At 42.8% G+C, this 25,879-nt stretch overlaps 1 protein-coding gene across 22 annotated transcripts in view; it reads left to right on the forward strand.

The window, feature by feature from the left end:
• The window catches only part of rg (A kinase anchor protein rugose), a 1,000,951-nt gene that overhangs the window by 51,758 nt on the left and 923,314 nt on the right, over nucleotides 1–25,879 (forward strand). For 6 of the 22 annotated variants that reach the window (XM_086535934.1, XM_086535936.1, XM_086535941.1 and 3 more), the window contains exon 1: nucleotides 25,796–25,879. This exon is cut by the window's right edge and continues 1,078 nt beyond it. The gene's annotated coding sequence lies outside the window, so the exon portion shown is untranslated. Of the gene's footprint in view, nucleotides 1–25,788 lie in introns of those variants that run through there. The other 16 variants (XM_086535944.1, XM_086535946.1, XM_086535948.1 and 13 more) reach the window with 6 other exon arrangements.

Genomic DNA, 25,879 nt, shown 5'->3' on the forward strand with positions numbered 1-25,879 from the left:
CAACTCGCGTAACTCTGTTGCGAATGTCGCCCGTCTAAACTTCCAGATGAAAATGCCATGGCAATATCCGGGGACAGATTTACTCAACCATTTTCCTAGGGTGAATGTACGATGGAGACGTGTAAATGCAGTGGCTTAAGGAACAGGGTCAGAGGAAGGGAGCTCCCCCGAAGGAAATGTATAAATCGCGATGTGGCGATCAAGGAAGGGAAGGGGTGTGGGACGGCAGGGTGAAGGGTGTTGATGGGTTTAAGGGGCGAGGAGAGAAGGGGAGCTGCATTGTTTGTATTCAAAAGAAGGGTGGAAAAAAAAAGAAAAACGAAACTACAGTGGTCTTCACGGGAAGGCTTCCCTCACCCCCTTTAACGAGCCTCGGCGGCTTTTTCTTCTCACAACAATGTGCGAAGTTGCAGCTCAGGCACCGCTCACTGCTCCTTTTGCGATTCCGTTATGTGCATACTTGGCTACATGGCAGTGGCATTGGGCCGTATGCGATGGCGGCTGCGTGCAGGGAAGAAACAGGAAAGCTTGAGTTTTTTTTTCTTTCTTTCTATGATTTCTTGCAAGTTCCCCTCGCCATTTCCGTTTCATGTCCTTCGTAATGGATTTTTTCCCTCTTCCTCCTTGCTTTCAGCCTTCTCTCTCGCTTTTTCGTAAGATCCCACAATCTTGGACGTGTTTCGATTCTAAAAGAGTGCCTTGAGATATGTTTTATCTTTTTGTCTTTTATGGCTTCTGAAGATGAGAAATACTACATTTAATCAGTTTAAGTAGTCCTAATATTTTCCCTTTTAATCTTATTCTTTCGTTGTCAATAAAAAGGTTCACATGCTATAAATTGCATAAATACTGTCCTGTGGAAATAGGGATTATAACAAGCACGTTATGCAACGGCCCTTTGTCACGCCATCTTCTTGGCTTTACTTACTGCTCCTCTCCACAACTGGAGCATCCTTAGGGAGCGTCCTCGGCCATTGTAGGCATGAACTAAATCCACTACTTAGGAGAATGGAAAAGTTTCGGGCACAGCACAGTATCAAGGTCCTCGTGGGTTATGTGATAATGCGTATCATGTGTCTAATTAAGACCTGATATTGTGATCTTTTGTAATGAATCGCCTTCTCATTCCTTTAGGGATGAATGAGCGCGAATAATTGGTTACTGCAGTTTTGACCTCGTTCCCTCGGTTATAATTTCCGGCTAGGTAAGGCTTTAAGAATCCTCTCGTCCTCAGATTGAGTTGGCATTTCTCGAAGTGGATTAGACACAGCTGGGAAGCACCCTGTAAACACGGCGTACGCCCTCGCCAGGCAGTGGGATGGAGAGGCCGGAGAACCAATTAAACTTTGACGATTTTGAGAGCTGTGTGGTAAAGAGTGTGGGGGGTAGAGATAGGATCGAGTTGATGAGGTGTTGGGGGAGGGGGGGGTCTCAAAATTAGGAGTGACAGGCATAACGGGTTTGTTCGCGGATGGTCTTCCTGGCTTTAGTGCTTTGCGGTGGTACTTGTCTTCTGTGCTCTTCTCCTTATCACCATCATCTTCATCTTCATCTTCATCTTCATCTTCATCTTCATCTTTGCTGTCGTCATGGTCGCCGTCGTCGTCGTCCACCTCGCACGCGTCGTGTGTTACCTTGTTGTAGTTATTTTTTCCTTCTTCCTCCTCATCTTCTTTTTTTTCTTCTTTTTCTTTCTTTTTTCTCCTCCTCATCCTCTCCATTTTCCTCTCCCTCCTCCTCTCCCCTCTCTCCATCCCCGACCCCCTGTCCCTTCATCATCTGTAATTCGAAACCTCTCTTCTCCCTTGCTCAGTGTTAGATGCTGTGGCCCTGTGCTGAAGTTGGCTCTGTTGAGAATTTGGATTTAAAGGGGACAACGCAACTAGCTTGAATTGTTGTCTTTTCCCTATGACTCATATGTGTGCATATGTATGTATGTATGTATGTATGTATGTATATATATATATATATATATATATATATATATATATATATATATATATGCATACACTCACACTTACACATACACATACACATACACACACACATACACATACACATACACATACACATACACATACACATACACATACTTACACACACACACACACACACACACACACACACACACACATATATATATATATAGATATAGATATATATATAGATATAGATATATATATACACTATATATATATAAATAAAGTTATTTTCAACCAGTAGCCAAATCGTACACGTGCGTAATGAGCACGGGGTATCGGCCGCTGAATTATCTGGACGGCCTCCGGTAATCAGCAGAAGTAATGAAGAACTCGAGCGGAGATCGGAAGGTCGAAGGTGAGCGACCAGAGCTGCGTCCTATTAAAAAGAGACGATGAATAGAATTGGAATATGAGGAAAGAGATACGGATGTGAATTAATTAATTTCGAAACCAATTTTTTTTTTGTTTATTTCTTGTTTTTTGTTTCTCTTTTTTTGTGTGTATTCCTGTTGGGGGAAACAATCCGAGGCATATGTATAAAGATTTGTATTTACGATATTGTGTATAAGGATTTATGAATAGATATACATGGCGAGGTTTCTGTGTAATCGCATTGCAAGGAACGGCGGGCTGATTCCATATTGGGAAAATGATGGTACGGAGATATTGGGACAGGACAAGGTATTATGGCTGGATTCAACGATGAGGCGAATTTTCTGTTTCCAATATCTGGGAAGAAGATAAATTTTCCTGTTCGCTGGAGTACTGCGCTGTCGCCGGCAGGCTTCCGTGTTTGTTTATTTTTATTTTATTTTATTTTTTTTATTTTCTTATTATTTTTTTGTGATTTGACTTGACCTGGTGTCGAGTGGGGTATAGCGCGTCGCTAATGCGTTACGTACTTGCTTTTACCTTTATGCTGATGGGCGTTGAAGTAAAATTGTGGAATCTTTCTTACTAAAAGGCAGAACGAACTGCAATAGCAATTCTTCGGGGTTTTCATCTCACGGCAAGAATGATTGAATGTTTTCTTGTGCCAGTGTGTTCCCATTCACGCCTGGGTGTCCCCGCATGGTAAATAAGCTGGAGAGTGAGATAGCATGACGCGTCTATGCTAAAACGTTCTCACTTTCATGCAAATGAGCCCGTGCGAACCAGTCTGTATGCAATTCAGGATAACACAATGTTTGAATTTTTCCCCCTCTTACTTCTCTTTCTTTTTTTTTCCTTGGTAAATTTTGAAACCTGTGCCCGGTTGCTGTATTATCTACGGAATATTCGCCGCTGCCTTTTACGGTCGCGTGAAATGAGAGAATAAAAAGTGCGCACCGAGAGTGGAATGGGATTGAAATTTCGTTTTGTAATCTGTCCCGGCACCGCTCTGGGCCTCACATACTCATGTGTATCTTTCTCTTCTCTCTCTCTCTCTCTCTCTCTCTCTCTCTCTCTCTCTCTCTCTCTCTCTCTCTCTCTCTCTCTCTCTCTCTCTCTCTCTCTCTCTCTCTCTCTCTCTCTCCTTCTCTCCTTCCCTCCTTCCCTCCTTCCCCCTCCCTCTCTCTCTCTCTCTCTCTCTCTCTCTCCTCCTCTCTCCTATCCCCCCCTCCTCTCCTCCTCTCCCCCTCCCTCCTCTCCTCCTCTCCTCCTCCTCCTCGCCCCTCCTCCTCTCCCTCTCCTCCTCTCCTCTTCTCCCCCTCTCCCCCCTCCCTCCTTCCTCCCCCTCTCCCCTCTCTCACTCTCTCCCCTCTCCCTCTCTTCCCCTCTCCCCTCCCTCTCTCTCTTATATATATATATATATAATATATATATATATAATATATATATCTATATATATATATATATATATATATATATATATATATATATTATATATATATGCATATATATATATATATATATATAATATATGTATTATATATATATAATTATTACTATATATATATATATATATATATATATTATATATATATATACATATATATATACACACATATATATAAATATATATAAATATATAATGTATTTATGTATGTATACATCTCTCTTTTTCCCACTCCCTCTCCTCCCCCTTCCCCCACCCCCCCTTCCCCCCTCCCTTCCCTCTTCCTCTATTCTTCACTCTTTCTTGATCTTCCTTTCTCATTTTATCTTGGACCTTTCATCTCCTTCGATTTCCGGTTCATGCCCTTGCTCTTTTTAAAGCCTCAGACATGCAAGGCTCGATCTGCGACGTTCTTCTAGATGGTCGGCTGTCAGACAGGGACAGCCCCGAGCGGCAGGCCAACAGCCAGCGGCGCGGACGGCGGGGAAAAAAACTGGCTCCTTGTTTCAGAGTTGAGCGGCGGCGCGAGAAGCTAGGAGACGGCCCGTGAAGCTCCTCTCTGGGGATGGCTCGCTCGCTCCTGTAGGGGAAGGGAGGGAGGGAGGGGCCTGGGGGTGGCAGGGGACGTGTGGGTTTCGGGAGGCAGTAGGTTTGCAGGGGACGGTAAGTGGGAAAAGGGCCTCGGAGGGGACATAAGGGTGGCAGGGACCAAGTGGAGATCGTGTATGGGAGGGAAGGGTGATGAGGATGGAATGGTAAGAGGGACATGTAAGATGAGATGTGGATAAGGGAAGGGGCTGAATTGGCAGTGGATGCGTAGGGGAATTAGGGGACTGGTGAGTAAGGAAACTGCAGCCGAATGAAGGAAATCTCCGGCTCTGCTCGCGAGCAGGGTGTTTTGTCCAGAGCAGATGGGAAAGGTGACAATAGGGAGCCATATTGCAGAAGTGCGGGAAGGTTGCGAAAATCACCCTGACACACGATAAGCAGCGCAAAAATAACCATATCATAGCTGGGAGATGTGCCGAGGAGACCCAGAACCTTGACCGACTATGGAACAGCGAGAAGCTATGCCAGGGTAATTAAGGGCCGCCGTATCTCACCCGGAGACACACCGCCGCCGCCGCCCCTGTGCGAGCATGGACAAAGGGATATATGAACGCCGTCCGCCAATGGCCAGTAATGGGAGCGGCCCCGAGATCTCGCTACACATGCTGCAGGAACCCTTGGAGACCGGGCGCTCGAGGGGCGTGTTGCCATGGGAACCACATTGTTTTCAACCCCTTTATTCTTTTTTTACTTTTTTTGTTATGCTTTTGTTTATCCAGTGCTCTTACGTGCGAGGCTTGGGATGGAGGAAAACCGCGGCTGAATTTGAACATTTGGGTAATATGTGTAAGGTTTAAATGAACAACTGTTGTTTTGATTATTAAAGTAGGATGAAGATTTTTTGTCAGCTTGTTTTCTATCAAGAAGCATGCCAGGAGTCATTGCCGTTTCAATAAATCGCCCGGCCGTCGGGCTCCACCGACTTGCAAACTGATCGTAATTCCAAAGCTCGAGTCATTAAAACGGCCGACGCGATCGTTACGGCGTCGCCACTGCCGGTCCTCAGAGTTGGGCCGGACTCCAGAGTCAGGTGATCAAGGGAAAAGTCATCTCTACCGAAAACAAAGAAATGTAACAAAAGAAATCGTCAACAGTGGAAAAAAACATCGTTCTCTGTAATCATATTTTCTTCGGGAGTCTCACATTTATATCTGTAAATCTCATCTAATGATTTTCCAAGTCATTAGTTTAAAGTGTTGAATGGGAGAGGGGAAAGGGAGGGGGGGGAGGGTGCGAGGGGTTGCTAATTACCCAGAGTTGGGTGATTTTGCAGCAAAAGAATTATTATTCTGCCAAGCCATTAGGTATGGGAGCGTAGCGGAGGACCAAAAATAGCGCCGCCAATTCCAGAAACGCAGTTGGCATCGAGAACGTTTTATTTCCAATCCAATGTCCAGAAGTTCGCTTTAGGAAAATTTAATTTCGGCAAATTAAGGCGGGCAACAACCCCCTCTCCTCAAGCGGATGATAATATGTGTGTTGACGTAAAAGAAGTTCAAAGTCAAAGTTCAAATAGTTCGGCGTAGTTTAGCATCTTGTCTTATTTATGCTCCCTCGAAGTTAACGTTGCTCCGAGGATTTATTTTACTGGAAGAAGCGCTATAAAGAGAGAGGAAAAAAGAGCAGACTATAGGAAAAAGTGAGGCAGTGATTCATGAAGATACAGGAAATTAGACTTGTTTGGCTGTGAAGGAGAGGAGCAAATAGAAATGAAGAGTGGTCACTAATGCGGATATAACGTATCGTTTTACTGTAGGCGATTGGAAAATATAGGTTAGAGGCAGATGTAATAATGGGTTTTCACCATTACCATTATTAGTTGGTTTTATTATTTCATGTGGATTTTATTCCTTACGAGAAATAAGGGTGAAATCTGAGATAGATTAAAGAGAAATTGAGGAAACAGTCAAAACGGCTGGAAAGTAATGCGGAGCGTTGAATAACGACACTGGAATGAGAGCGCTCTCCATGAGACGCGGAGAGGAGGAAGTCGGGAAGGGAAACGTGAGAAGAAAGAAGGAAATGGAGGAGGAGAAGGATTGGAAAAGTCGCAGAAAAGTGGAGGGTGTAATGAGGACGGAAAGAGAATCGGAGGCCGAGAGATGAGCATTCTGCGATGTTGGAAAGGGTGAGGGTGTTGAAGTTGGCAACAAAGGAAAATACGGTCGGGCAGAAGTCGAGCTGAGATCAAGTGAGTGTAATGGCGGAGGGAGCAGAGAAGCGCTGATCACGGGACTAGTGGGAAAAAGTATAAGGAAAGAGACGCCTGGTTTCACTAATGCAAATTATCCGGGGCGGCCAGGTGGGTGTTAGTTTGCACCCATGAATAGGGGAGTTAGTTGCCTTCAAAAAGGGAAACGTGTTTATTCTTTTTGCAAAAGAGAGTCTGACAGAGAGAGAAAAAATTCTATGCTCTCCAAACGAAAAAAAGAGATGGTTGTATGAGAGGCCTGCAGATAGCACAAGTTAGGGCAGCGAGACCAGCTGGTGGCCGGGCGCGGCTGGCGTAAACGGGAGGTTATGACGAGTTCGCGAGAGGAAGGAGCAGGAACCATGGGTTCTGTTATGACACCAGCGTCGACCCGGTTCTTATTAGCGGTTCCAAAAGCCCTCTCCATCTCCTCTTCCACGGGAAAAAATGCTCTTCTCGGCGGCGCTGCCATATTACCAAAGGAAAAATGTTTTTACTGTGGTCCCATGTTTTCTTTGCTTCTTTTATTCATTTCTTTGTTTATCATTATTTAGTTTGCTGTTGGTATCGTTATTTTCCGTTTTTGTCGTAAGTACAGATGTTACTGATATTATTAGTATCATCATAATAATAGTCATGATGATACTAATGCATATTTGCAGTGGATGGCAATTTGAAGCCAGTTTTTTTTTTTTTTTATTCGAGGCACCCACGGAGCAAAATATTCATACCGAACAGATGTGCATACAGATGTGTTTCCTCGCCGTGTACGTATTGCGCTCTTTGTATGTGATTCAGGTTTACGGAATACACTTTCTACTATATGCATGACAGTTATTTTTATGCTCTTCGTGCCTGAACACACATACCCACGTATCGAGGCTTGAACATTTTTGGGTAAATGGGCTTAGCTCATATAGTTGTGCACAGTTATAAGGATACATTAGGCTATACGCACACTTGTACGTACATACAAATACAGATACATTTATTGTGTATGAGCACGCCCCTTGCGCTAAGTTACACATACGGTCTTACACACGGTCACACATACACATGCTTTTCGCTGTCGTCCTCCCTCCCTTCCTCCATCTCTCTCCCTCTCTCTTCCTCTCTCTTCCTCTCTATTACGTACTCACTCACTTATTCACTCACGCACTCACTCGCTCACTCACTCACTCACTCACTCACTCACTCACTCACTCAATCTGTTTATCTATCTAGCTCTATTTATATCTTTACATCTCTGTATGTGCATTTTTTTCGGTGAACAATTTATTCATTCTGATATTAGAAAGGATTGCAGTAAAAATAGAATTGTTGCTTCACTGATTTTTTTTTTTTGCAATGCCCGACATGCTAGAAACTATATCTTACAGTGGCACAACAAGACTCGTTGCGTAAACTATTGCTGATCCAACTAATCAACAGCCAGATCGTAATTGATTTCGAAATTGATTTTGTTATTGCAATACACTAGATATTGATACTGCGTGAATTCAAGTAGGTCATGTTTTTTTTCTTCTTCTTCCCATTCCATCTGCTCGACTGGGAATTCATAATTACTGTCTGGGTTTGGAGTTACGTCATAGTCCTTGCTTTATGTTTTCCGTCCGTGTGTATTTGGCCTGCGCCGATAAGACGAGTGTGCAGGCGTTATTACAAGTTTACTTCGAGCACAATGACACGGTGGAGAATATATGTAGGCGGCTCCACATATATTCTGCCGACGTCACTTCAGTAATTAAACTATGTACAAAATGTTGGAAGGTGGAATTCTGTGATGTTGTGCATCGTGTTGAAGCGTTGCCGTGGAACGCGGTTTATGGTGTGTTTGATATATTTCGTTGATATATGTTTTTTTTTTTTGTTTTTTTTTGTGTGTGTGTTTCTAAGATAAGGCTTAGTTGGGAGTATTGTTGTTGCCGTTGTTGTTATCTATGTTCATTATGATGATGATAATTTCGATTTCCTTTTATCTTACACACACCCCGTATTTTATGTACACATTTCTCAATTTTGTTTATTTTGGTCTCTTCTCATACATACCCACCCGCAGTTTAGTCCACGTATTCATTTATTCATCTCTTCTTTCACAATAGTCTCAGTACCCTGAGTCCTTCCATGGTCTGTTCCACCCATTTCTCGCCGCAGCTCTCACTTGACCTGTAAATATTCACTTGTCCTGACCGGGTCAAGACAAAGGTCTCGCCTCTCTTGAATTCTTCCTTGAGATCCCGTCCGTCATCTTTAGGAGCGGTATAAAAAATTCAGAGGGGGAGAGTCGTTCCGGAAGAGGGGGGAATGGGGGGTGGGGAGAGGGGATGGGGGTCAGCGAAGCGCTTAGAGTGGGAGCATCAAGGGGAATTTTCGCTTTGGTAGATAAAGTGTATTTTCATGTATTATTTTATGTATTCGTTGTTTACCGTGAAATTATTACTTTTGCCTCTATCATATCATTTTCATCTCTCTCTCTCTCTCTCTCTCTCTCTCTCTCTTTCTCTCTCTCTACATACATACATACATACATACATACACACACACACACACACACACACACACACACACACACACACACACACACACACACACACACACACGTATATATATATATATATATATATATATATATATATATATATATATATATATATATATATATATATTTACTCCCCCGTTCTCTGAGCGAGAACTTAGCAGTGCAAGCGCCTGAACCGTTGGAGCGATGCCTGAAGCTTCTCCGCTGCCCTTCGGAGGGTCAAGGAAGCCTAACATTGTTATAGCTTGTTTCTTGGGGGAAGGTAACTCGATTTGGGCGGCATTCTACACCGGGTTGGATTTTACCGCACCCGGTTTGGTATCGCCGCACTCATATGTTTGGCTGTCAGAAGTTTGAAGATTTTTTTTTTCATTTTTTTGGTGTTGACGTATTTGTGAGTATTGTCGTTATTATTTTTGTTGTTATTTCTTTCATTGCTATCTACTTTGATTTATTTTAGTTTATATATTCTATTTACCGTTTCATGTAAACTCTTTCATACATTTCTTGGTATATAATATATGGGAAAAGGGATTCTGCAGATGTTAAGCACATTCAATGGACTTTGTGAAAGCGTATGATATACCGTAAACATTTTTCATAAACCTCCAAAGATGAAAAGAAGTCGCCAAGAGTATCCCCCCTTCCCACTCACCCCATCCCCAACCTCAGCCCTCCCTTGTCCCTAACCCCACCTCCTCCCCCTCCCTCATCCCCAACCCATCCCCCTCCCTCATCCCCACCCCATCCCCCTCCCTCATCCCCGACCCTCACTCCCCCTCTGGGTAACTGCCTCCTCCTTGATATACAGCCGGAGCTGGGACGCCGTAGGCAGCATAAACCTCGGACGCCTCAAAAGAAACCGGGAGTCGTGATCTCGGAGAGCCATACAGTTTGTGGTTCATAAACGTTTCTTAAAGGAGTTTATTTCCTTTTAGAGGGATGGGAGTCTGAAACTAGTCGAATATTTATTTATTTATTTGCTTATGTTCGTATATAGTTGTTTGTAAGGTGAGAGAGAAATGTGCAAATAAAATTCGGATTTTCAACGCATGCGAGAAGAGGCTGAATCGCACCTTACATGGACTGGATTTTGGTAACTTGAATAAAAGACGACTTAAAGTGGATGCATATCGTCATGTTGAGGACAGTATACCGCACTGGAAGAGGCAATGCGTAATTCTGATTGGTAGTCGTGTAGGCGGTATGTGGGAAGAGGTCTTTGTACTGTAATAAAGACAGTGCGTTTTGATATATATACGAGTTGTTATGAAATTAATAAGAGAGCATTTTTCGGAAGTTGGTTGTTAGGAGCGAAATGGAATTGAAAGGAAAACCAGGTCGCTCTTCTGAAGATATTAACAGGGGGTATGCCAGCGTGGGTAGATTAAATATAAAGTTTTTTTTTTTGAGTTTGCGTGTAGGTGTACCTGTAACTCAGGATACGCATTCCATTTCTTCGGGTTCGTAAGTCCACCAGTCGAGCAGCAATGGCAGTAGCATTAGTACCATCTCCCGAAAGCCGTGATTGGCGTCGGACCGTCGGGCCGTCGGGCCGTCGGGTTGAACTCGATTCGTTTCAGGCAAAGGGACGGCGCCTTTGATGACCCCGACGCCAGATGAGAAATTCCATGCGATCGAACCTGACTCACTTCAAGTTACTTTTTCGCGGCTTTGATGGTTCGGGACTTATAATCGAATTTCCCGTGGGATGCCACTCGCCCTCCGGGAGTTGGTGGGGTCCTTTTAATATGTGTAAGTGTGGGCGATAGTGTGTGAGAGAGAGAGATAGAGAGAAAGAGTGAGAGTGAGAGAAAGAATGAAAGTGAGAGAAAGAGTGAGAGTGAGAGAAAGAATGAAAGTGAGAGAAAGAGTGAGAGTGAGAGAAAGAATGAAAGTGAGAGAAAGAGTGAGAGAAAGAGTGAGAGTGAGAGTGAGAGTGAGAGAAAGAGTGAGAGAGAGAGAGAGAGAGAGAGAGAGAGAGAGAGAGAGAGAGAGAGAGAGAGAGAGATGTTGTCCATGTACATATGTCGTCTATGTAGTTATATGTAATTGATATTTTGATTTGGATATAGATATTGATTCACACACTTGCGCGCACACTCACAGACGACGAAAATTACGATTCCCCGAAATTCAAAATATATGACAGGCTTGGAGGACTCTTACCTAAATCGGCAGCTGATTGAATCGCTCCTTGTATTTATTAGGCCATCTTTTCGAGCGTCGCGAATTTCTCATCATGCCTCCGAAAATATCTCTCGAGTTCTGTTAGTCAGGCAAGCACTCACCCGTCGTCCCTCTCTCTTTCTCTTTCTCTCTCTTTCTCTCTCTCTCTCTTTCTCTCTCTCTCTCTCTCTCTCTCTCTCTCTCTCTCTCTTTCTCTCTCTCTTTCTCTCTCTCTTTCTCTCTCTCTCTCTCTCTCTCTTTCTCTTTTTCTCTCTCTCTCTCTCCTCCTCTTTCTGCTTTCTCCCCTCTCCCTCTCTCTCTCTCCTCTCTCTCTCTCTCTCTCTCTCTCTCTCCTCTCTCTCCTCTCTCTGTCTCTTTCTCCTCTCTCCTCTCTCTTTCTCTTTCTCCTCTCTCCTCTCTCCTCTCTCCTCTCTCTGTCTCTTTCTCCTCTCTCCTCTCTCTGTCTCTTTCTCCTCTCTCCTTTCTCCTCTCTCTGTCTCTTTCTCCTCTCTCTGTCTCTTTCTCCTCTCTCTCTCTCTCTTTCTCCTCTCTCTCTCTCTCTTTCTCCTCTCTCTCTCTCTCTCTCTCTCCTTTCCCTTCTCTCCTCTCTTCTTCTCTCCTCTCCTCATTTTCTCTCCTCCTTGCCTCCCTTCCTCCCACTTAGATCTTGCCGGAGTCATGGCTCTCACTTCCAAAGCTTCCTCTCTTGGACCCTGCATTACGCTGCCGTCGCCACGCCCAAGGGAGGATCCCTTTAGGCGGTAGGGAGGCTGCCGAAGGGAATGGGAGAGAGAGAGTGAGAGAGAATGAGAGAGAGAGAGTAAGAGCGAGAGCGAGAGCAAAAGCAAGAGCAAGAGCGAGAGCGAGAGCGAGAGCGAGAGCGAGAGAGAGAGGAGCGAGATCAGAATGAATAAAGATAGAAGATTAAATGTGAGATAGAGAGCGTTGTAGATATAAAGAGGAAGGGTAAGGGGAGGAAGAGAAAGAGAGAGAGAAAAAAAGAGAGAGAAAAGAAAAAGAGCGAAAGCTAGAGCGAGAGATGCTCCAGTAGGTAGATGGAATTGGGAGCTCAAAGTTTGGAATCATGAGAGTAGCAGCGAGAGGTGAGGGGAGAACGACAGAGCGAGTAAAGGGAAGAGGCGCATAAAGGGAGTTTGGACGAGAGAGAAAGAGAGAAAAAGAGAGAGAGAGAGAAAGAGAGATGGATACGCATTGGAAAGGGAGGTGGGAAGATTAGCTTTTTCTCTGTGTCACACTGTTTGTGTTGGAGAGTGGGGAGTAGGGAGGGGCGAGGTTTTGTGAAAGAGGGGGACAGGGGCTTTGTGCGGAGGCCTATATTAAGAGCGGAAAGATGAAAGGAGAGAAAGGTTAGAAGGAAGGGAGATTAAGGAGGGGATTATTTAGCGGGAGAAGAGCAAACACATGCAGAAATATGGAGTGAACGAATGTGTATATCATATGTATGTCTGAGTTTGAGAGAGGGAGAGAGAGAGGGAGAGAGAGAGAGAGAGAGAGAGAGAGAGAGAGAGAGAGAGAGAGAGAGAGAGAGAGAGAGAGAGAGAGAGAGAGAGAGAGAGAGAGAGAGAGAGATGCGCAACTTGGTTTAAGGGGGAAGGCTGCTCAACTTTTAATGGAAGGCCAGAACAAATAGTTACATGGCAGAGGGAGGGTAATGGTGTGGACTTTAGCGAACTGCCATTTCCACTCGCGGAATGTTCATTATGCGTGGCTCTGATATCACTGCTAATTTCAATTAATGATCGACACTGAATATTGATTATAAATGGCGCTTGATTTACGCAGGTAATAACACAGCGGGCTTCATCTGCCGCGCCGGAATGGGGGAGCGCAATTGTGATGCGGTACTACGTATGCATATCACGGTGCAGGGGAAGCTACGGTCGGGGCGTGTGATTTAGGCTCTCTCGTCTGCCGGCCGATATTTCAACCCGGTCGGATCTCCATGCAACCAAGCGCACACGGACATCTCCAGGAGGTGCGCGAGAATGATTTGTTTTAAAGCTGCTCGCGGGGACATGAATGGAATGCAAAAAGATTCTTTCTCTCTCTCTCTCTCTCTCTCTCTCTCTCTCTCTCTCTCTCTCTCTCTCTCTCTCTCTCTCTCTCTCTCTCTCTCTCTCTCTCTCTCTCTCTCTCTCTCTCTCTCTCTCTCTCTCTCTCTCTCTTTCTCTTTCTCTTTCTCTTTCTCTTTCTCTTTCTCTTTCTCTTTCTTTCTTTCTTTCTCGCTCGCTGTCTCTCTCACTCTCGATCTCTTTCCGGCTCTCTCCAGTTCGTCACAAGAACCAAGATGAATCACGGCGTTTATACGTCGCCTCCACAACAAAAGTTCAGTCCTTGTCGCAGTAAATGTCAAAGCGAATGTTGGCTGTTCTGTTTCGGAGTGTTTAAGCTTTTTCCTACGTCGCGATGCTTTATCAGTGTATGCTGGTATGCTCATTATCATCATAAAAAACTATAGTATTAAGAATGATGATGATGCTTATATTATACAGTTATGTGTGTTATCTAATTAGGAGTAAATAATGAGTCTTCTTGAGCGTTCGTGCGTCGTTATCGATAAAGCACTGCGAGCAAGAAATGTAAAGCGGGCAGGCAGTTCACGTTGGATGACGAGTAAGACATCAGCCACTTTGTGACCGCGTCGTGCTGATATTACGTGTCTTTTACCGTCATGTTCGATCCTTTTATGGCTAATGAAGAAGGCCGATTATTAGTGTTTTTTAATCGGCGTGTCGTGTGGCAGGAGTGTGGTCCCCCTTTGTTTGGCGTTAATAACGGTTATTAAAAACGAAATTGCCCCCCGAGTTATGAGTGTCCTCCCTCGCGCGATATGTCGGCTTGGACGCGATAAGCTGCGGCGCGTGTGATGATGGGTATTGACGGGGACGTTTATGTCCCATTTTTATAACCCATTCGGACGCCCGCTGTAAACTGGAGAGTCTGATAGGGAGCGCAGCGGAGACGTTTCTCAAACGGAGGCGACGGATATGGCCCCGTGGTAGTTGTTCGCTCCTTCGGCTTCTCGCTGCCGCACCAAAGGCCAACGAAGGGTCGCATCCTTTTCCTTTGGTGGAAGTTTGTTGCTGTCGAATTTTATTTTGGTTTTTGATATTGGTATTCTTTTTTTGTTTTTTGTTTTTTTTCTTCATCATCATCTTCTTCACCTCTACTTCTTCTGTTTCTTCTCTTCTTCACTACTTCTTCTTTCTTACTTCTTCTTCTTCTCTACTTCTTCTTCTCTACTACTTCTTCTTCCTCTTCTTCTTCTTCTTTTTCTCTACTTCTTCTTCTTCTTATTATTATTATTATTATTATTAGCTGTCAATTGTACGGAAAGATTTTACTCACTATTATTGTTACCATATAACCAGTATGGTGTGTTGTTTGTTTATTGATGGTAGTGAGATGATGATGATGATAATGACCACTACCATCAACATTATCATTGCCGCTATTACAGTTTGATTATTAGCTATTTTGTGTCATTTATACGACCCGGCATTAAATGTAACCAACTGACTGCCGAAGTAAAGGGTTAATCAAATTAATTTTACGAATAATTGATTAGTTTGATAAACTTATCACTGTTTAAATGAGATATCCGTCAATTAATTGACTGAATTAATAAGTGGTTAGTTATATGAGGTAAATAATGAATTTCCTCGAAACCCGATTTTTGTGGGGAAGTGCACTTTACTACGATTACATAATATCATGATATAATGTAATGCATTACAGTATATATTTTGTTCCATGCTCATTGTATACACATTCGTTTTATATTTTTAGGCACAAACTCACATTCGTTTTATATTTTATTCCCACTCTTCTTTCCTTTGTATTTCTTGACCTTTATGTCTTCAAAAATTCCACACGAGTTGCACTGCCTGCCGATCAAAACGCTTTGTGTGATCAGGGCATCTATCAACGTCTTTGTCTCTGGCGTGTCAGGTTTCATGGCGTTGGTCGGCCAAGGTTCTGTTCTTGGCGTCGCTTGGTTTGACTTTCTCGGGTCAAAATAGTGCCAAGTGCCGTGTGCGGGAGGCTTGATGATCGGTAGATCTCGCCGGGAAGGGCCACTTCTTCAACTATGAGTCTTCTGTATTCTCTTGATGTCGATTTAGCTCTCGCTTTGTCTTTCGCTCTGGCTCTCGTTCTCGCTTTGTGTTTCGCTCTCTCTCTCTCTCTCTCTCTCTCTCTCTCTCTCTCTCTCTCTCTCTCTCTCTCTCTCTCTCTCTCTCTCTCTCTCTCTCTCTCCTTCTCCCTGTTTCCCACTCTTCTCTTTGTTGATCTGTTTATGACTGTGGCCGTTTTATGGCATGTATTATCAGAATATTACAAACTTTTTTATCTCCCTTTTTCGTTTGGCGAAGTCTTTGCGAATCGGCGACAGCGTGTTTTTTATGTTCACTTTATTGTCATTTTTTCTTGATTATCCCATAGTAACTACATTCTAGAAAAGTGTTTATTGCCCTCTTTTCGTTTGATTCTTCTTAGTATGCCCGCGAGATCCTTTTCTCCCCTACTGCGTAATGGCGATGCGACAACGTGTGTTTTATGTCTTGTCTGGTATATTGAGTTGAGGAACGTCATGGTAGGGCAAAGTGACCTCACTTATGATGATGAATGCTGCTTCTGGTAGGGTTTATGGGCAGACATTATATTTATGGGCGTGATTTGTGGCCGGGGCTCCAGATTACTAGCAGGCGTGACTAGGATATACAATGGAAAGTTTGCCGTGTAATGATGAATGGTTTTGAAGGTGTTGTAGTCGTCGTGGCTCTTGTTCTCGGGGTATTCGTTTGCTCGCGAGGAGAGTGAGGGATGGTGTTCATGGTGATTTGAGTCGTTTTGTTCGTTCGTAATCTTTTGTTTGTTTTGTGTTCATTCGCTGATGGTTACTGCTTGGTGAAATTCGACTAGTACGCGTATTTGAAAGATGGGGAAGGTTTGTAAAACGTTTTATTTTCATGGTTTTAGTAGGATTTCTGGTGATTATGATATTAATAACTTGTGATTTCAAGGTTGTTAGAAATGTTGTTCACGAATAATCCAGGATAAACTAAATACTATAAAATACAAAATACTTAAAGAAAATATGAGAACTTGATTGTAAAGGATTTCGACACATGGATGGATTTTGGCGAATAGATGAAACTGCCTTTGAGATTTCCGGATAAAGAAGGGACAGCCATTTCTCTTTCTATCACTACCGATTTAAATTTTGATGTCTTTCTTTGGCAGTGTAGTTGGGGTAAAGGATAGATTGATTGGGGAGGGGGGAGGGGGGGAGTGCTGTTGCATTTCCACCCAATATCTTTTAACTTTATCAGTTTCCATATTCATATGTTATTTCAGTACTAATGGGTATTTTAAGTGTAGTAAGTAATGATGGTAGTAATATAATGGCAGTACAATATTAATTGCACAGTAAATAAGTAGTAATAGCAGTAGTACGAATTCTGAATGAATTTTTAGATCTTGGCAGCGTGTTGCAGCGGTGTTGAACCAAACATAAGGTCATGCGAGATTTTGTTTAATGAATTGCAAAATGAATTACCTTTCATGAATAACGATGCATTTCTTCCAAGAATTTTTCATTCCTTTGCATATTCATAGTCATTTGCATAGCTAATAAGCATTGCAGTTCGCACAACGGAAAAATATATCTAAGATGTGAGTTCCGTTATGGACAGAACGTAATTCCTGTCAAAGGCGAAAGTGAAGAAGCAGGAAGGAAAGTATTGTTTAAAGGCACGTGAGATGAAGGAATAGAACCTCCCCCTCTTTATCTCTCTCTCTCTCTCATATATATATATATATATATATATATACATATATATATATATATATATATATATATATATATATATATCATAAATATACACATACACATACACATGCATGCATTCATACATTCATTCATTTATTCATTCATTCATTCATTCATTCATTCATTCATTCATGCATACACACATACAAACATAAATACAGACAGACACACGCGCGCACACACACACACACACACACACACACACACACACACACACACACACACACACACACACACACACACACACACACACACACACACACACACACACACGTGTGTGTGTGTGTATGTGTGCGTGCATACATACATTTATATAGATATCCATATGCATATATGTCTTTCCCTCTCTCCATTTCTCTCTGTCTCTCCCTGCTCCCCTCTCTCTTGCCAAGCCCTTGCACAGAGGCGAAACCTTAGGAAGGAGGTCCCGCAGGAGTACTCGGGAACGTTACCTACACGCCAGCATCCCGGACTCGCCGGAAAAGAAAAGAGGGGGAGAAAGGGAGCGGAGGAGGAGGAGGTGGAAGGGGAAGTAGGGGAGGGTGGGAAAGTCAGAGTAGGGATAGGGCAGAAAGGGGAAGGAGGAACTGGGGAGTAGAACAAGGGTTATGGCCTGGGGTCAAAGATAAGGCGCCTCTCCCTTTATTCATGGGAGGGAAACCATTGGTTATAATCTTGATTTTTTTTTTCTTTTATTTTTCTTCTGGAGTCTAAAAGGGGAGCGGTTGGCGGGAGCAGTTGAGGTTCTCCTGGGTCCCGTTGCCAAGAGGAAGGTCTCCAGGAAATTTAAATCTAGATGATGCCGCTGTTATCAATTTAATTCTTCCTAGTTTCCCGTCGAACGCTAAGAGCAGCCAGGTTTTAATTCGCGCCAATGGCCTTTCGAACCCTACCTTCGGGGCGAGGGTGAGGTGTATTGTCCCACCGTGTGTCTTCGCGTTATCCAATCTTCCCAGCTGATAACTTCATTAAGGTGCTAGTGCTCTCTCTCTCTCTCTCTCTCTCTCTCTCTCTCTCTCTCTCTCTCTCTCTCTCTCTCTCTCTCTCTCTCTCTCTCTCTCTCTCTCTCTCTCTCTCTCTCTCCCTCTCTCCCTCTCCCCCCTCTCCCCCTCTCTTCCTTCTCTCTCCTCTCCCCCCTCCCTTCCTTCTCTCCCCCCCCCCCTCCCCCCCCCCCTCCTCCTCTCTCTCTCTCTCTCTCTCTCTCTCTCTCTCTCTCTCTCTCTCTCTCTCTCTCTCTCTCTCTCTCTCTCTCTCTCCCTCTCTCTCTCTCCCTCTCTCTCTCTCTCTCTCTCTCTCTCTCTCTCTCTCTCTCTCTCTCTCACTCCCACTCTCACTCCCTCTCTCCCACTCCCTCTCCCTCTCCCTCCCTCCTTCCGACGGCACCATCGAATAGGTTAAATGAGCATCCGAGACCGACATTATTCATGGTTTGGTCTCTCGGCCTCACCTCCGTCTCGCTAATGGTGGGTAACTGCTGTCGAGATGTGATCCGGAGGCTGCGGATGCTGATGCATCGGGATGAGGTTACTTGTCAGGTTATTATACTTTTTTCCCCTTTTATGTAAAAGGCAATAGTAGATGTCTGTGATTTCTTTATGAGTTTGTTTGTGTTACATTGTTATTAGTGTATATATGGATGTGACTGCGTAAAAGCGTATATATATATATATATATATATATATATATATATATATATATATATATATATATATATATATATACACACACATATATATACACACACACATATATATATACACACACATACATACACACATACATACATATATAGTGTGTCTGTGTTTATGTGTATGCGTATGCGTATGTATATATATATGTGTGTGTGTATGTGTGTGTGTGTGTGTGTGTGTGTGTGTGTGGTTTTCTTCAATTTCTATTCTTTATGTACTGGTGAACATATTTCTAAAGTTTGAGAAGAGGGACCGCTGCATGCAAGTTTAATAGTACGCTGTTAGTAAGGCGATAAAGCTGGATGGGGACGGAACAGCCAGAGTTGGATTCTCTTTGAGAGAGGAGGGACGAAGGGAGGGATAAAGGGAAAGAGGAAGAGAGAGAAAGGGATAAACAAATATTGAGGCAGAGAGATGGGTTCTATGCCTTGATATTAGCTATGGGAGGCGTGTAGTAACAGATGACGAATCAAGCGGATCCAAACTGCGTCCGTCAGCGCCAGCCTTGGGAGCTGATGACACTCTCTCCCATGTGCCGGAAATGGGAAGAGGGACGGCGAGGTTCTCATAGGAGGAGAGGGGAGAATGAGGGGCGGATGAAATGTGGATGGAGGAAGAAGGGAAGGGAAAGTTGGGGCCCCTTTTCCTCGCCGCCCCTCACACAATTCAGCCGCCAGTCTCTCATATCCTCACCGACAGCATACAGGTTCATTACAACTTTTTGAGGTGTCTGCGTCATTTCCTGAAGCATCACATTTGCAAGAGAAATGGAAAAGTCGAAGCAACACTCCCAAAGTTATTCGCTGTCTACCGAAGGCATGTCTCTTCTCTTTCTGTCATGCGTAGTATGACAAGTTATATAAAGCTATGAACTTTATAAAGATAGGTCGTGTAATAAAGCTGATGGGAAGAGCGAGCAAAGTGTTCACAAGGTTTCGTGTGTGTTTTTGACAAAACCAAAAAATATACACTTTATGATGGGCAATTATGCATTTAATTGCGATGTATTTCCCTTCATATCGTTTTCTATTTTCGCAGTTTCACTCCTCGAGTCATATTTCGTATTATGATGTATTTGGTTGTTGAGAACCGCATGTAAAGAAAAAAAAAAAAAGGTTAAACAAAAGGGCCAAGGAGAAGTTCGTTTGCTTTGGGGCTTGGGACTCATCCAGAACAGCTCATTAAACCCGTCGGCCGTCTTAAAGTGTCGACATTCCCGCCTCTTTCCTTGATATTGTGAACACTTCGGCGTGATGCTAAATGAAGTTAGTCTCACCCCCGAGTACTTCCTGTTGCCCGTGCAGTGCGCCACTAATCGAAACTTTTTTCCTTGCAGCTTTTTAACAACAACCATTCTGGGGGCAACTTTTCCCAGAATAGAAAACCGCAGTTCAACCTTTGCCTGGGCGGTGCTGGAAGGGCGTTTGGGATGTGAAATAGAGATATTCAATATACATTTTTCATGTTAGTATTATTGCTTTCATCATCAGTATCACCATCATCATCATCATCATCATCATCATCAATATTTATTTTGTATTACTGTGACAATTGGTATTATCAGTTCTGTTATTATTACTTTTTATTAGTAGTAGTAATACTGTTATAATTGTTATTGCTATTATCAATATTAATTTTCCAAGTAGAAACAGCAGCGAAATCATAATGTGTGTTACTTAGGGTAATAATTCTAAAGAATCACTGAAGGGTACAAAGGGACGAACAGGGAAGCTAATGAAGTTAGGTATTAGTTGTTTCTGAGGTGAATACAAATAGATTTTCATCGGAGAGGAGCGAGGCAAGGCACGTCCAGCGACTGGCTTGGGCAGACAGTCACCTGGTTGAGACAAGTTTAAAACGTGTTTGTTTTTCCTTTTTTCTTCTTTCTTTTTTTCGAGAAGTTTTCGCTTTGTCAGTGGTCTTGGGATTTGAGGGCGAGTCCGATTTAGTTCGGAGCGAAGGCCAAGTCGAGTCCTTCTCTCTTTTATCATTTAGTAACGTCTTCTTCCTTAATTTCCAGATTGGCCTTTGTCCGGTATTATCTCTCTTTATTCTCCTCGTGTCATTTTGGGTTGTGATGATGCCCATGTTTGTAGGCTGTGTGCATTCCGTTGAACTTGGTATACAGATGGTCTCGAATTTTGCTCTTTAAGGGAGGAAGATTTTTTTTTTTATAATTTATTAGTGACTTTAAGATTTTTTTTTCTAGGCACTGGGAAAGTTGAAGACATCGTTATTGGTCCGTTAATGGATGAACTCATCCAATTTAACTCGGCGAATGTCGGTGAATGTCAGTATAAAAGGAGACTTTCTGGTGTGTTCCATTAGTTGGCATTTTTCTCTAGGTTGTATTTTGCGACGTTGTGAATGGGAACCTAATTGTTACGATCGTCATTAATGCGGCATTTCAGATGATAGTCAAAGGTAAAGCAAAAGTAGCATTTCTATTAATCAAATGAAAAAAAAATAATTGAAGTTCTTTCCACCTTGAGAAGGAGCAAATCACATAGATTGTTACGTAATATAAAGCGATACCCATGAATATTCGTTTTTATTTTGCATGACACTCTCTTTCGCCCCTGTCGCAGATGACCTCGACCGCCTGCATCCAAAGAAAGTTCTGGAACACGCCAAAATCCGCGGCCCAATTAGTGCCGGAACTTTGATTAAGCGAGCTAGTCAAGTTTTCAACTGAGTTTTAACTCGAAATCAAATATAGTTAAAGAGGAGCATTAAAGTTTGAATTAAATTTGTAACTTAAGATTAAACCCTTCAGGTGAATTCCGAGAGGATAACGCCTTGTCTTTTGGGATTTAGGATCCGTGAGAGATATTCATCTAATGGCGTTTGCAAGATGCTGTGAATGACGTATCAAGAAGGATTAGATTCGTGCATGATGGAAGTTCTGATTTGCGTGTGAAAGATGACCCGTCCGTTTGGTTAATAATGGGAAATACTCAGCATTGTGCAGGATGTTCAGACTTGCTTGTGACGGAAGATCAGATGTGTATGTGAAGGAGGGTTCAGCTTGGTAATAAAGGATATCCAGGTTCGTTTTATAAAGGATACTCAACTTTGTGCATGATTGAGTATTCAAATTTGCTATGCAGGGTGATGTGACATTGCTGTATTGAGGCTGAATCGACGTAAATAAAAAAAGTCTGACGTGGTATTTATAATGTCGGTAATTTGAACTTGGATATTCATGCAACTTAGAAGGCTGAATAATTATGTTGTTTTAATACCAGCTCGTGCCACCGAAGAAAAAAGGACGCCAGACGTTGCGGAAAAGTCTTGATTGAGATCAGAATTTCATATTTTGAGACGTTGTAAATATTAATTTCTTTAAAGAGCATATATCAGGTGGAGAGAAAGAGGAGGAGCAGGGGTGGGGGTGGGAGTAGGGGTAGGGGTAGGGGTAGGGATAGGGGTAGGGGTAGGAAGAGCAGGTAGAGCAGGAGGAGTAGGGGTAGGGGTAGGAGGAGCAGGGGTAGGAGCAGCAGCTGGAGCAGGGGTAGGGGTAGGGATAGGGGTAGAAGGAGCAGGAGGAGCAGGATGTGATGAGAGAACTACGAACGCGACGGCGCCTTCGCTTAATTACGGCGATCAAAGGCGGGCGGGGGACGAGTGAGCACTGGATCATTTGCTGTCATCCTCGTAATTGCGTCATCCTTGCGAATTATGATCAGCCCTTCCGCAACCCCTGCTCCTCCCCACCCCTTCAACCCATCTCTCTCTCTCTCTCTCTCTCTCTCTCTCTCTCTCTCTCTCTCTCTCTCTCTCTCTCTCTCTCTGTGTCTCTGTCTCTTTCTCTCTCTCTCCTCCTCCTCCTCCTCCTCCTCCTCCTCCTCCTCCTCCTCCTCCTCCTCCTCCTCCTCCGCCTTCCCTCCCTCCTTTCCTCTTTCCTACTTCTTTCTTCCTTCCTTCCTTCCTTCCCTCCCTCCTTCACCTCTTTAGCTTCCAAACATTTAGCAAAGAAATAAATCATAAAGACACGATAATGATAATTCCAAAACACAGACCCAAAGGCTCGACCCTGAACCCCGACAACGGCGCGGTTAACTAAATGCTAACACAATCGCATGACTACTTATGGAAGCAGTCTTGCGTAACGTGACTGTATTTTGTTCCAGTCTGGTGAATGTTGGAATGTTGTTTTGCTGGGATGATATTCATTTTTCTTTTATTTATTTATGAATTATTATTATTTTTTCTTTATTTCCTTTTTTATGGAGGGGGGGGGGCGGCGGCTCAGAGTTTCTTTTACTTTATTTATTGTTTGTTTTGGGTGATGATGGGGAGGGGAGGGTTGGGGATACTAATCAATTTTACAAATGAATGTCTTGGCCATTTATTCCAAAAAAGATACTCATGCTTGAAGTGAAATGTATGGGCTCATACATTTAGGTAAGCCAGGTTGAATTTAATTCCGTTTATTGTTTCTTTTTAAAATTTGCACGGGGTGACCTCACGCCTGGGAATCATTATTGCCAACTGCATGAATTCGTTCCTGCAATTTGGGTAATTGTTGCATTTTACTGCTATGGTTAAATGAGGATGTGCCGAGGGGTTTCCTCCCTCGTTCTTGGATTAGCTCTTTCTAACAGGCGGGTTGCACTGGGGTTAGTTGGTGAGGGGTCATTTTCATTAGTATTGGTTAATGGGCTAATATTGGTGATATATTTCAATGTTTTCATATAATTTTATATACAAAGGGAGAATTCGTTTGTATTGACAGTCACTCACACGAGTATTCTCTCTCTTTCTCTCTCTCTTTCTCTTTCTCTGTCTTTCTTTCTTTCTTTCTTTCCTTCTTTCTTTCTCTCTCTCTCTCTCTCTCTCTCTCTCTCTCTCTCTCTCTCTCTCTCTCTCTCTCTCTCTCTCTCTCTCTCTCTCTCTCTCTCTCTCTCTCTCTCTCTGTCTATATATATATATATATATATATATATATATATATATATATATATATATATATATATATATATATATATATATCTTTCTTTCTTTCTTTCTTTCTTTCTTTCTTTACCTCCCTCTCTCTCCCTCCTCCCCCCTCCCCCCTTCTCCCCTCCCTCCCCCCCTCCCTCCCTCCCTTCCTCTCATCCTCACCCCCTCCCTCTCGTCCTCCCTCCCTCCCTCCCTCCCTCCTAGAAATAACAGAACAGATTACAAAAAAGCGACCAGCGAATCAGAAGAGCAGGCAACAAAAATATTACTTCGTTAGACCGAATTACCGTGCGAGTTCTAAGAAAATTGGCTTGGCCGCCCGAGAAGGAGTATTTGCAGTGAAAAAAAAAGAAAGGAAGAAAAAAAAAAAGCTAACTAAAGAACCGTACAAATATAGCACGAGTTGGTCCATTAGAACAATGTTTACACGAAAGGTGAAAAGGATTGAGTGCACCGGAAGTACGTGAGTTCAAGGCGAAGCTAATCTTATTCATCCGTTACAAGCTCTGTGTTAGAGCTGAACACACTCGAAATTGTACCGATGCATACCATCTAAAAAGAGGAAGTAAAAAAAGAATGGGAAGAAATTGGGAATCATAGGAGAAATGGTGATGTCGGCGTATTTCTTTTGGGCGTCTGCGTAGAGGTTGCCATCTTTTACCGTTGGAGGAATGTTAAGAGATTCTGTATCGGTAGTTGGGGTTATTTCTTGTGTGTGTGTTTTTTTTAAGGTCTGGATGAGAATATAGAATAGAAAATAAAAGATTGAATACTTTAAGTCATAAACACGATAACCGTATATCGACGTACCTAGTCAAATGTGGATGTGTATCACCTAAGACTTCCCCCCCTCTCTCTCTCTCTCTATCTCTATCTATCTCTATCTCTATCTATCTCTATCTCTATCTATCTATCTCTATCTCTATCTCTATCTCTATCTATCTATCTCTATTTCTCTGTCTTTTCCCTCTTTCTCTCTTTCTCTATTTCTCTTTCGGTTAACTATCTAAACAAAGAAAAAATGCAATGCTTATACACCTATACACAACCACACCCACCCACCGATACCCATACCCACAAATACACACACACACACACACACATACACACACACACACACACACACACACACACACACACACACACACACACACACACACACACACACACACACACACACACACACACATATATTTATTTATTTATTTATTCATTTATTTATATTTATATGTGTCTGTGTGTCTGTGTGTATTTATATACATATATATATTTGCGGGTATGGGTATCGGTGAGTGGGTGTGGGTGTGTATGTGTTTATAAGTATTGCACTTTTTTCTTTGTTTAGGTGGTTAGACTAAAGAAAATCTATTCTCTTTTGTGATGAACTTACTTGTGATACTTCTGAAAACAGAAAAGAATGATTAATACACGAAATACAGCAGCCTCACCCTGCACTATTTTCATGGCTATCACTCTGCGAGGTTGTTGCAGAGTGGCAGGTGAGAGACAAGTCGCTTCAAAATCTCTGCCTCTCATCCTGTGTTCATGATTGCTTGCCAGTTTTTTCTGTCTTTTCTTTTATTGATAAAAGGCCTCTCACATAGGGAGTCGCTTCTCTCTGATGACGTTTCAGGATTGAAAATGAATGTTTATCTATTATACATTATAATTTTCATGAGTATGTGCACCTATGTTTCACAGTAGTTACATGAATGCGTGTTTAACGAGGCGCTATTCCAACAAGTTTGTGTTGTCATTTCGCCGAAACACGGTAGATGATACATTTTTTTCAATCTGTTAATTTCGAACGTTTGTTTTGGAGTGATTTTTCATTGTTGTTTAGAAATGCAATTTGAATGCCATCAACGGAAATTGGATTAATCTTTGATTTGACTGGGTGTGTTTCATCAAATAATGTCTTTTAATTCATACGTCGATGTTCATAATCAAGGAACAGACTTAGACCGATTTTTTTATTACCTTGCAGTGAAGTATAAGAAAATTATGATTTGCATTGGATATACGAACTTGTGATCGCGCTTCCGTCAGAAGTTGTCAGTGCCGCGGACTCGCTCGTG

This window comes from Penaeus japonicus, unplaced genomic scaffold, assembly GCF_977035675.1.
Source record: "Penaeus japonicus unplaced genomic scaffold, GWHDUDI00000001_assembly GWHDUDI00000004, whole genome shotgun sequence".
In the NCBI taxonomy this organism is placed as follows: Eukaryota; Metazoa; Arthropoda; class Malacostraca; order Decapoda; family Penaeidae; genus Penaeus; species Penaeus japonicus.